General features: G+C 38.5%; 1 protein-coding gene across 2 annotated transcripts in view; it reads left to right on the plus strand.

The window, feature by feature from the left end:
• The first annotated feature begins 85 nt into the window (after positions 1-85).
• VMP1 (vacuole membrane protein 1) overlaps positions 86-12,434 on the plus strand; it is a 140,166-nt gene continuing 127,817 nt past the window's right edge. Inside the window, exon 1 of one of the 2 annotated variants that reach the window (XM_059380556.1) lies at positions 86-185. The gene's annotated coding sequence lies outside the window, so the exon portion shown is untranslated. Of the gene's footprint in view, positions 190-12,434 lie in introns of both variants that reach the window. The other variant, XM_059380557.1, reaches the window with a different exon arrangement.

A 12,434-nucleotide genomic window follows, 5' to 3' on the forward strand; every position in this document is an offset into this window, starting at 1 on the left:
TGCGAAAAGGAGAGGGGGAACTTTTGTCTTTTGGAGGCGGTCCCCGGAGGGGGTGGAGGGGGTGGAGAACGGACCGGAAGTGACGCCTGTGAGTTCCGGTTGGCCGGACCCCAGCGGCGGGTGTGAGAGGCGGTCTCGAGCCGCTTGCAGGATCCTGAGATCCGGAGAAGCCGGGGTCAGAGCGGGTAGGTAAGCCAGCGCGTGGAATTGGGGACGGAAGCCTGAGACTGTCCTCAGAGCTTGGCTTCTTCCGCAGCTCTGCCACTTAGACCATGCTGATCTGGGGCAACGTAATTTCGACTTCAGGCAGTGTTTTAGGGCGCTGCTGGCTCTGTGTGTCAGTCTGGCGGTAGCCAGGTTATCTGGGACACCTCTTCATGGTTGGCTACCAGTACTGGGAACCCATACACGGGTTTCCTACCATTCGCTCTCATTGTCGCGGACTTGGAAGCTGTTCTAAGCTCTGTACGGTACTCCTCTCTTCCTCCCTGGGTGTCTAGGACCTCAGAGTAAATGAGATCCTCCCTGCTGATGACCAAGCTGTTTCTCAGGACCTGTCAGTGTGACCTCCCCAACCACTGACATGGTAACACATGATAACTAAACGTATTCGCTGCTAAACAAAATTCAGGCATGTAAGTGCCATCTTAAGCGTCTGTGGCCAAGGGAATGGGGCCTTCGCTCCCGTGATCTTTTGCAAAGACCCCTCGCGGATCTCCTACTTTATGAAGAGTAGGGTCCTCTTCGGCTTCCAAGTCCCTAACTGCCCCCGCCCCCACACCTTGTTCTATTACAGTGGAGGTATTTGCAATAAAACCTGGAGGTCATCTTAATCTCTAAACTTTCAGGAAGACATATGTGGCCCTGTGTCACACTAAGATTACTTAATGACCTCCAGTAGGTTTAAACTATTATCTTTTTTTTTTCTTCTGCAAATCCATGCAAAAATCTCATATAGGTTCTAGAACTGTTTATCTACCATGGCAAGACGGCTGCTTTTCCCGACTTTAATGTTTTTCAATTCTCCTTTGAGGCTGATGTCAGAAAAACTGTAGACAAGACTACACTGATCTTCTGGAGAAGCTTGTACAAGTTTTTCTGGTGTTGTAATGATAGAGAATTTAATGTTCCTACAGCTACTGCCTATTAATTGTATTATGAGCTGTGATTTTAGTCGTGTATTTTTAGCATAAATGATAGTGAAAAATTATTTATTAGACAACATTTTATGCATTCTATAATGTGTTTTTATTGACCTTTGGAAGAGGGATGGTGGTACCTAGACAAATGTGGCCTATTTGTATGGGTGTGAAATGACTCTATAGTAGAAATCTTTTATATTTTATTTCTTTGCCTGTATTACCTTAAAACATTAAAGCTCCCCCCCCCCATTGAGGAATATATCCTACTTGATTAATACAGTTTAATTTCTGTGACTCGTATTCTAGAATAATGATTGATAGGTTACCTAACTTTCTAAGCTGGTCTGGATTGTGTTGGTAAAATACTGCTTACTTATTTCAAAGGATTGTCACAATGATTAAGTGAGATGGGAAATGGGAAATCACTGTAGAAATGAAAATACGGTCAAAACTGGAAATACATCAGAGCGGAATTCTGTTGCTTGTATCTTTTCACAGTTTTAAGTTTTATATTAAGTGTGTTATTTATCTGAAAATATCACACACTTTCCTGAGATGATCTTTGTCCTACTTTTGAACCCAATAAAAGCTACCTAGGAATAGCTTGATACTATAACCCATTGAATTAGTCACCATAGTTAATAAGTAGGTGACTGGAAAATGAATATAGTTTTGCATTTGGGGGTTTAAATCTGATATTTGTTGGTCATCGTGTATTGTCACTTAAGAATTTCCAAGTATAGGGGCGCCTAGGTGGCTTAGTAGGTTGAAGCCTCTGCCTTCAGCTCAGGTCATGATCCTGGGGTCCTGGGTTGGAGCCCCGCGTCGGGCTCTCTGCTCAGCAAGGAGCCTGCTTCCCTTCCTCTCTCTCTGCCTGCTACTCTACTTGTAATCTCTGTCTAAAGAGATTTAAAAAAAAAAAAAAGAATTTCCAAGTACAGAGGAAGGTGCTTATATATAGTTAACTAATGGTTAAAAGTAGCCTTATTTACATTATTAAGTAAAAAAAAAAAAAAAAACTATCACTTTACCGATACCCATTGAAAGCAATATTTGGAATTCGAGTCAACCTCTGTGAACATATAGTTGTATTCTTCCCCAGCAGCAATCAGTAATTGGCTTGCCTGAGGTCATATGATTTAGGTAGTACCAGAACCTGAACTGGAATTGCGGTCTCAAGTGTTCTTTCTGTTCTGCTAAGGTTGTCTCCAGGCATCTCCTTATGGTTTGGAAATATTTCCTGGTTTGCATGAAAAAGATTTCTTTCCTGTGTTAAAGGTATTTATAGGTATACATGTTTCCCCTTTTTAGCTTATTTAGTCTTGTAAATTCTAGGAAAACAAAAACACTGTGCTTGGCAGTATTTGCAGGAAAGTATTTGTAGGAAAGAAAAAAAAGAAAATTCTGTTCTTCAGAACAGTTATTCTGAATTCATGCTTCATTACCATCAGATATCAAGGTATCTTTTTTCTGACAAGTGGAAAAGTGAGTATCTTTGTCACATGTCTCTACTGAACAAATGTTGGTGGTAATAATTAGGAAACTGTATTAATTTCTTTCCTACTAAAAAAATTTCCCCCAGTTCTTTGTAATTTTAATATTCTGTTATATTAGTTATCTCTTAATCTGTAGAGTCATTTCTGTATTTTATTTTGGGTAGATAGCCACTGTAGTAATCTTTTTTTTTTTTTAAAGATTTTATTTATTTATTTGACAGAGAGAAATCACAAGTAGATGGAGAGGCAGGCAGAGAGAGAGAGAGAGGGAAGCAGGCTCCCTGCTGAGCAGAGTGCCCGATGCGGGCCTCGATCCCAGGACCCTGAGATCATGACTTGAGCCAAAGGCAGCGGCTTAACCCACTGAGCCACCCAGGCGCCCTGTAGTAATCTTTTAACTCTTTGTCTTGATAAGAACCATTTTGCTCCTACTGATTTCACAAAACCTGTTTAGTCTATCCCCTCTGTTGAAGATCAGAGAGCTAGATAATTATTATCACTGCTCTTTTGCCCAGTGCTCTTTGTTGGTGTCTCTTTCTCTCTCTTTGGTATAGAAATAAACGCTAGAGTACAGAATCTTTACTAACCTCAAAAACAAATTGGATGAGTTAAGTGATTGTTGCTGGATGAGTTAAGTGATTGTTGCTGTATTAGTTAATAATCTGCCTTCACAGACTTGCAAATACTTTGAGGGGTAAACTTTTAAAGACTTTATTGCTTCAAGAGACTCTGGTATAGGGGCGCCTGGGTGGCTAGTGTTAAAGCCTCTGCCTCTGGCTCAGGTCATGATCCCAGGGTCCTGGAATCGAGCCCCACATCAGGCTCTCTGCTCAGCTCGGAACCTTCCTCCCTTCCTCTCTCTGCCTGCCTCTCTGCCTACTTGTGGTCTCTGTCTGTCAAATAAATAAATAAAATCTTAAAAAAAAAAAAGAAAAGAAACGAAACTCTGGTAAAGCAGCTTTATATAGGGTTTGCCAAACTGATATTATGTATTATGTAAACGCTCTGTAAAGCTCATTTTAAAATATTTTGCTCCTTGAAGGTTTTGGAAATTTGAACAGGTGATAACTTTTCTGTGTCAGATAAAAGATTAAGCCATTTAAAGCTTAAGGCATTTTTGAATTAAGCAAGGGCAACCCACTGAGTAATCCTATCCCAGCTTAATGATAATTGCTGAAGAGTTTGTGGTATTCAGAGATACATAGTCTTTTCAGTAGTTCATTGTGGTGTTTTCTCTTGTTTTTGAAGTTTAATCATAAGCTTTGTCTTTATGGATTTTTTTGGAAGGACTAGATAGATAGTGTTAAGAGACAGGACTAATAAACTAGATTGCCTTGTTTCAAATTCCAACTCTTACTGCCGTGCAACCCTTGGGCTAGTTACTTGACCTCTTGCCATCACAATTTCCTCCTAGACAATGAAGTCAGTACCTTTACTGTTAGGGTTAAATGAATAGATTTAAGTGAAGCATTTGGAATGGCATGTAGTTAACCATGATTGTTACCATTGTTACCATCAAGTAGTCGGCTGAGCAGTTGCTGAGAGAACTCTTTCCCAATCCATTTTTTTTTTAAAGATTTTATTTATTTATTCGACAGAGAGAGATCACAAGTAGGCAGAGAGGAAGGCAGAGAGAGAGGAGGAAGCAGGCTCCCTGCTGAGCAGAGAGCCCGATGCGGGACTCGATCCCAGGACCCTGAGATCATGACCTGAGCCGAAGGCAGCGGCTTAACCCACTGAGCCACCCAGGCGCCCTCCCAATCCATTTTGAAAGCATATCTTTTCATTGCTGCTAACTTGCTCACTGTTCAGTATTTTTGTTTTGTTTTGTTTCAAGTTTTTATTTAAATTTTAGTTAGTTAACATATAGAGTAATATTGGTTTCAGAAGTAGAATTTAGTGATTCATCACTTATATTTAGTTTTCACCAAAGTGCCATCCTTAATGCCTTTCACCCATTTAGCCCATTCCCTGCCCACCTTCCTCCATCAACCCTCAGTTTGCTCTCTATAGTTGAGTCTCTTATATTTTGTTACCCTCTCCTTTTTTCCCATTCCCTTTGTTCATATGTTTTGTTTTCTAACTTCAACATGTGAGTGAAATCATACAGTATTTGTTTTTCTCTGACTTATTTCACTTAGCGTAATACACTCTAGCTCCATCCATGTCTTTGCAAAGGGCAAGATTTCATTCTTTTTGATGGCTGAGTAATATTCCGTGTGTGTGCGCACGCGCATGCATGCACCACATCTTTATCCATCAGTTGATGGACATTTGGGTTCTTTCCATAATTTGGCTATTGTTGATAATGCTGCTATAAACATCAGGATGCATGTTGTTTAGTCAGTTTTAGTGAAGGTTCAGTAAATAAATATATATACATTTCATTGTGTGTATATTTTATAAAATATATGAGATTCTTTTAAAAAATGATATATTCCCGTGGGCTGTTCTGTCAACCTTTTTGTATTATTGTTAATAATTCACATTCTTTGTGTAATCCATCATGGAATTCGAGATTGAAATTTGAGAATTTGATGTTTAATGATATTTTCTAGTTCTTACTTTCTTTGCATGGGAAGATTATTCTGCAGTGACATCTATTGCCATATCTGTTCATTCATCCAGTCAGTGAGCAAAAATCTTATATCTTGGTCTTTTACCAGGTTTTGGGGGGGAAACAGTGGGAAGAAAAGACAAACATATTTTAGTTGAGAGCCTAATAGAGAAACAAGTATTTCAGTCGGGAACCTAACGGAGTAAAAAGTAAATACAAAAATGAAAGAATAAACACAGTGTAATAAATATTATGAAATAAAAAAGGGTCTGAGAGAGTTAATGCAGATATGTGCCTTTTTGAGACTCAAGTACAGTATATTTGAAATATAGCAACCTGAAATGAGGTAGGAGACATATTCATGGTCCACATTATATAGAATTTTGCAGGCCATGGAAATGAATTTGGATTTGATTTTGACTGTAATAAGAAGTCATTCTACAGTTTCAAGTAGGGGAATAATAGGATTTATAATAAGTCCACTCTTGTTTATATGTGAAGGATGAATTGAAGGGGTCAAGAATAAAAGTAGAAAGAGAAATTAGGAGTCCATGGCAGTAATCTATGTGAGAGATGAAGATGGCCTGGACCCGAATGGTGACAAAAAAGTGGAGAGCTGTAGGTGGATACTAAATATATTTGAAATAGGACTGGGTCCTGGATTAGATGTGATGAGTAGGGAAATGAGAATAGTCAGGAATGACTATGCTTCTGGATTTAGTAACTGGGTGGATGGTTATGCCAAGTACTGGGAGAGGGAAGATTTGGGGAGACCAGGTTTGTTACAAAAGGGGGGATGGGAATAAGGAAGAAAGGATATGTTAAAATTGAGATGCTTAGGAATCATCCAGATGTGTTGTAGGTTTACAGATCTAGAGATCAGGACCAGAGATATAAATTCAGGCTAGTATTTTAAACTACAGGACCAGAAAAATCACTTGGAGAGACAGGGAAGAGGAGAGGGCCCAGGTTAAGTAAAAGAGAACTGGCAAAAGGGGTCCAAGGAGTGTCTGAAGAAAGAATGATCAGAGGGACACCTGGGTGTCTCAGTCCATTAAGTGTCTGCCTTTGGCTCAGGTCCCTGGGATCGAGTGCCATGCTGGCCCTTTACGTGCTGCTCCTCCTGCTTGTGCTCTCTCTCTCTCTCTTTCTCTGACAAATAAATAAAAAATCTTTTTTTAATTATTTTTCTTTATTTTTATTTTTTTAAAAGATTTTATTTGAGAGAGAGAGAAAGAGACTGATAGAACAGGAGTGGGAGGAGAGGGAGAAGCAGGCTCCCTGATTAGCAGGGAGCCCGATGTGGGGCCTGATCGCAGGCCCTTGGGATCATGACCTGAGCCGAAGGTAGACGCTTAACAGACTGAGCCACCCAGGTGCCCGCAAAAAAAAAAAAAATATATATATATATATATATATATATATATATTTTTTTTTTTTTTTTAAGAAGAATGATCAGATACACAAAACTGATAAAGGTGGTTATATCTAGCAGGGAGTGTACTAGATGAGGGACTGAGGGAAACAAGATTTTTCATTTTTTTCATCTATATATACACACATATACATATATATGTATAACATATATAAAGCATGTGAAAGTTTTTACTTATTCAGAATTCTTTCAAGAAAGGGTCAGCTCTGGGATGCCTGGGTGGCTTAGTCAGTTAAGCGTCTGCCTTTGGCTCAGATCATGATCCCAGGGTCATGGGATTGAGTCCCACACTGGGCTCAGTCCCTTGCTCAGCAAGGAGCATGCTTCTCCCCATTCCTGCAGCTCCCCTTGCTTATATACTCTCTCTCTCTCTCTGACAAATAAGTAAATAAAATCTTTTTTTTTAAGATTTTATTTATTTACTTGACAGTTCACAAGTAGGCAGAGAGAGAGATGGGGAAGCAGGCTCCCTGCTGAACAGAGAGCCTAATGCGGGCTCTATCCCAGGACCCTGGGATCTTGACCTGAGCTGAAGACAGAGACTTTAACCCACTGAGCCATCCAGGCACCCCAAATAAATAAAATCTTTTAGAAAAGAAAAGAAAGGGCCAGGTCTGTCAAATCTTGCTCTGCGGTTAAATAGACCAAAATCCAGTGAAGTTAAAATTGATGATCTGACTAACCACTTCCTTATTGTTGAGTCTGGTTCCTTCCAGAAACTCTCAATTCTCCACATTGCAAAAAGTATTTAGTCAAAGAGAATATGCAAGGTTCTTCTGCCCCTTAATAGTTTTTAAGATCTGTTGATAGGAGATTTTTAGTACTGCTTCAGTGGGACAAAAGAATTTTCCTTAATTTTTTTTATTCAATAATCATAGGGATATCACTACATTTTGGAACTAAATTGTTACATAGTAAAGTATACTGGATAAAAATGGTATCTCATTATAATTTTGATTTATATTTTTTGATTGTCAGTGAGATCAAGTCGGTATCTTCATCATTGGCCATATATATGTCCTCTGCTATGCCATACCTCTTTATGTCTTTTGCCTATTTTGCTTTTGTAGTGTTATCTTTTTCTTTTTTTTCTTTTTCTTTTTTTAAGATTTATTTATTTACTTATTTATTTGACAGATAGATCACAAGTAGACAGAGAGGGAGGCAGAGAGGGGGGAGGGAAGCAAGCTCCCTGCTGAACAGAGAGCCCGATGGTGGGGCTTGATCCCAGGACTCTAGGATCTTGACCTGAGCCGAAGGCAGAGACTTAACCCACTGAGTCACCCAGGTGCCCCTGGTTATCTTTTTCTTAATATTTTTAATTCTTTATATAAGGGACCTACTTAGTCTTTTTCAGTTATGTGTTTCTCTGGTTTATCTTTTCACTTAAGATACCTTGTAATGAATTTGAGCTTTAATTTCAGTGTTCTATTTATTAGTCTTTTCCTTTATGGGTAGCTCCATTTTGTGTGTCTTAAGAAACCATTCCCTATCCCAAGGCAAAAAGGTATTTATATTTTCTTCTAGAAGTTTTACTTTTTTACTTTTAGATTGCTAATTCATTTGGAATGGAATTTTGTTCATGGCTCAAAGTAGTAATCCACTTTTTCTCTCCTTATATGGATAACCAATTTGAATAACCTCTCCTTTCCCTACTGCTCTATCTTGCCATAAAGAGTTCCAAAAATACAAGAATCTTTTGAAATGCCCATCTATTATGTTTCTTGGTTGCTTTCTCTATTTCCATACCTATACAAAACAACCTTCATTCTTTATTACTAGTTGTGTGTGTGTCTGTGGAGAGAGAGAGAGATACTCTGGACACAAGAACTTCATCAGATACATGTATCTTCCAAGTATTTTCTCTCATTCTGTGGCTTACCTTTTTGGGTTTCTTAACAATGTTTCAAACCACAAAAGTTTTTAAACTTGGTAAAGTCCAGTTTATCAGTTTTCTCTTTAATGGTTCATGCTTTTTATTTTTTTTTTATTTTTTTTTAAAGATTTTATTTATTTATTTGAGAGAGAGACAGTGAGAGAAAGCATGAGCAAGGAGAAGGTCAGAGGGAGAAGCGGACTCCCCGTGGAGCTGGGAGCCCGATGCGGGACTCGATCCCGGGACTCTGGGATCATGACCTGAGCCGAAGGCAGTCGTCCAACCAACTGAGCCACCCAGGCGTCCCGGTTCATGCTTTTTAAATCCTAAGAAACATTTTTGTCTACTCCAAGATTGCAAAGATTTTCTCCTGTTTTTGTTGTTTTTTGTTTGTTTGTTTGTTTGTTTTTCTTTTTTTTTTTTTCTTAGAAGCTTTATTAAAGTATTCGTTCTTAGGTTTAGGTCTATGATCCATTTCAAATCAGCAGTTGCATTTGAGAAATAAGGGTCGATGTTCACTTTTTCATAAGAATATTCAGTTATTCTAGTACTATTTGTTGAAAAGATTTTCACCATTGAATTGACTTTCTTTTCACCATTGAATTTGTACCTTTGTTGAAAATTAATTGACCCAGTATATGTGGGTCTAGTTATGTACTCTCTGTTCTGTTCACTGATCTATGTCTGTCCTTTTGCCAGAACCATACTAATCAGTACTCTACCTTTATAATAAATTTCGAAGTCAGTTGTGCAAGTCTTACAACTTTGTTCTTTAACCAAATTGTTTAATGTATTCTAAGTTCTTTGCATGTCCATATAAATTTGAAACCACTTATCACTTTTGATTTTATAAAAGCTTTCTTAAGAGTTTCTGGGTGGCTCATTTGGTTAAGCTCCCAGTGGTCCTGGGATCCACTGAATATCATCAGCTCTGCAATCAGTGGGGAGTCTGCATCACCCTCTCCTTCTCCCTCTGCCCCTCCGCCTTATCCTGCACTTGCTTTCTCGCTCTCAAATAAAATCTTTTTAAAAAAATGTTTGCTTGAGATTGCATTAAACCTATATATCAGTTTGAGAGAAATTGTCATAATGACAATATCAAGTCTTTCAAATAATAAACTTGTTTATTTCCCCATGTGTTTAGACCCGCTGTAATTTCTTTTCTTATTTTTTTAGAATAGGTCTTTTACATATGTTGTTAAACTTACCTCAAGTATTTTATGTTTCAGATGCTGTTATAAATGAAATTTCTTAAATTTAATTTTCTAATTGTTTATTCTAGATATTTAATAGAAAGAGTGTTGATTTGACCTTTAATCTGTGATCTTGCTAATTCATTTATTAGTTCTAGTAGTTCTGAGCATTTTTCAGTTTTCTCTTATTTTGACCCATGAGTTTATATTTAAAACTGTGTGCATTACTTCTAAGTATGTACAAATGTTATATTTTTGTTACTAAAGTTTGACATAATTTTTTTAAGCTTTTATTTGAGAAAGAGTGTGTGTGGGTGTAAGAGCATGTTGTGGGGGACAGGTTCAGAGGGAGAAGAAGAAGACTGCTGAGCAGGGAGCTGGATGACACGGGGCTCAATCCCAGGACCCTGGGATCATGATCTGAAGCTGCCCAGGCCCTCCTTGTTTGACATAATTTCTGAATTTTCAGAGAATGTAGTCTATGATGCCCATTCTTTGGAATATGTTAAGACTGGTTTCTTAGCTTAATCATAAGTAGCATATGAAAAAATTTGTGTTTTCTAAATGTGAGAGGCTGAATTTTATATGTATCTATTTCTACATTAATTTTTAAGGAAATTTTATTCTTTTTTTTTCCCCCAAAGATTTTATTTTATTTTTTTGAGAGAGAGAGTGGGCTTGCACATGAATTGGGGGGAGGGGCAGAGGGAGAAGCAGACTCCCTTCTGAGTAGGGAGCCGATCAGGAACTCTATACCAGGATTCTGGCAATCATGACCTGAGCCAAAGGTAGATGCTTAACCAGCTGAGCCACCCAGCTGCCCCCCACATTTTATTTCTTAATTGTATCGTTAAAATCTTTTATCATTGCTTAACATTGTTTTTGTTTGCTTGAAATATCAGTAACTAATAGTTGTTTTGAAATCTCCCAGTATAAGGTTGGAATTATCCATTGCTCTGGGTATTTTTAACAATTTTTATGTTCTAAATTTTGATGCTATATTTATTGTATTGGTGCTTTCCAATTTAGAATTGTTCTGTCTTCCTACTGAGTTAAATCTTTTATCATTATGTTCACTGTCCCTAATTATGACTTCTATCTTTTGTCTTATTTTTCAGCCCTTTTTTTTTTTAAGATTTTTTTAATTTATTTATTTGACAGAGAGAGAGACATGGTGAGAGAGGGAACACAAGCAGGGGGAATGGGAGAGGGAGAAGGAGGCTCTTTGCAGAGCAGGGAGCCCAATGTAGGGCTCGATTTCAGGACCCTGGGATCATGACCTGAGCCGAAGAGAGCCGCTTACCGACTGGGCCACCCAGGCACCCCATTTTCAGCCTTTCTATGTCCTTATAAAAAATCATGGATTTTTAAAAAAATAAAATTTGCAACCTTTTCAAAGTGACAAACTGTTATTGTTTAATTACTGGCATATTTGGACGACTTGGACTTTTTCTACCAAGTACTGTTTTGAAGCTCCCCAACTTTAGGACACATTAGCTCTCATCTTTCTCTTCCAGAGTTATATGTTATTATCCAAATTGCAATTCTTTTTAAAATTATCGTTACAGGGGTGCCTGGGTGGCTCAGTGGGTTAAAGCCTCTGCCTTTGGCTCAGATCATGATCCCAGGGTCCTGAGATTGAGCCCCAATTCGGTCTTCCTTCTCAGCGCGGAGCTTGCTTCCCCCTCTCTCTCTGGCTGCCTCTTTGCCTACTCTATCAAATAAGTAAATAATATCTTAAAAAAAATAAAATTATTGTGAAAGACACTTATTATTTTAGACAATACTTGGTTATATACCCTTATTTATTGGTTACTATCAATGTCTTTATTGGACACACAGTTATAGACTATTTTATCTGAAAACTGATATTTTTCCATTGTTTTTTGGCTTTTATGTTGCTGTTGAGAATTCTGCTTTCATTCTAACTGTTCTTCCATTTTTATTTATTTATTTTTATTTTTAAAAAGATTTTATTTATTTATTTGAGAGAAAAAGAGCGATAGAGAGCACATGCAGGTGGATTGGCAGAGGGAGAAGCAGACTCCCTGGTGAGCAGGAAGCCTGAGGTGCGGCTCAATCCCAGGACCCAAAGACATCATGACCTGAGCTGAAGGCAGACACTTAACCATCTGAACCACCCCAGCACCCCAATGTTCTTCCAGCATTCTGTCCTTTCTTTCCAACTTCTTTCAAGATTAAGACCTCTTTACTTCAGCGTTCTGCAATTTGATTGCAGTTTTTCTGGGTGGGATTTATTTTTAATTGTTTCTACTTGGGATATATTTTACTTCCTAGATTGATGCACTCATTTTTGGAAATTTTAGATCTTTATCCCTTTTTTTTTTCTTTTTAAGATTTTATTTATTTAGGGGCACCCGGGTGGCTCAGTGGGTTAAGCCGCTGCCTTTGGCTCAGGTCATGATCCCAGGGTCCTGGGATCGAGTCCCGCATCGGGCTGTCTGCTCAGCAGGGAGCCTGCTTCCCTCTCTCTCTCTCCGCCTGCCTCTCCATCTACTTGTGATTTCTCTCTGCCAAATAAATAAATAAATAAAATCTTTAAAAAAAGATTTTATTTATTTATTTGACAGAGAGAGATCACAAGTAGGCAGAGAGGCAGGTGGGGTGGCAGGGGGGGGAAGCAGGCTCTCTGCTGAGCAGAGAGCCCGATGCAGAGCTCTATCCCAGGACTCTGGGATCATGACCAGAACCCAAGACAGAGGCTTTAGCCCACT

This window comes from Mustela nigripes, chromosome 16 (genome assembly GCF_022355385.1).
Source record: "Mustela nigripes isolate SB6536 chromosome 16, MUSNIG.SB6536, whole genome shotgun sequence".
Classification (NCBI taxonomy): domain Eukaryota; kingdom Metazoa; phylum Chordata; class Mammalia; order Carnivora; family Mustelidae; genus Mustela; species Mustela nigripes.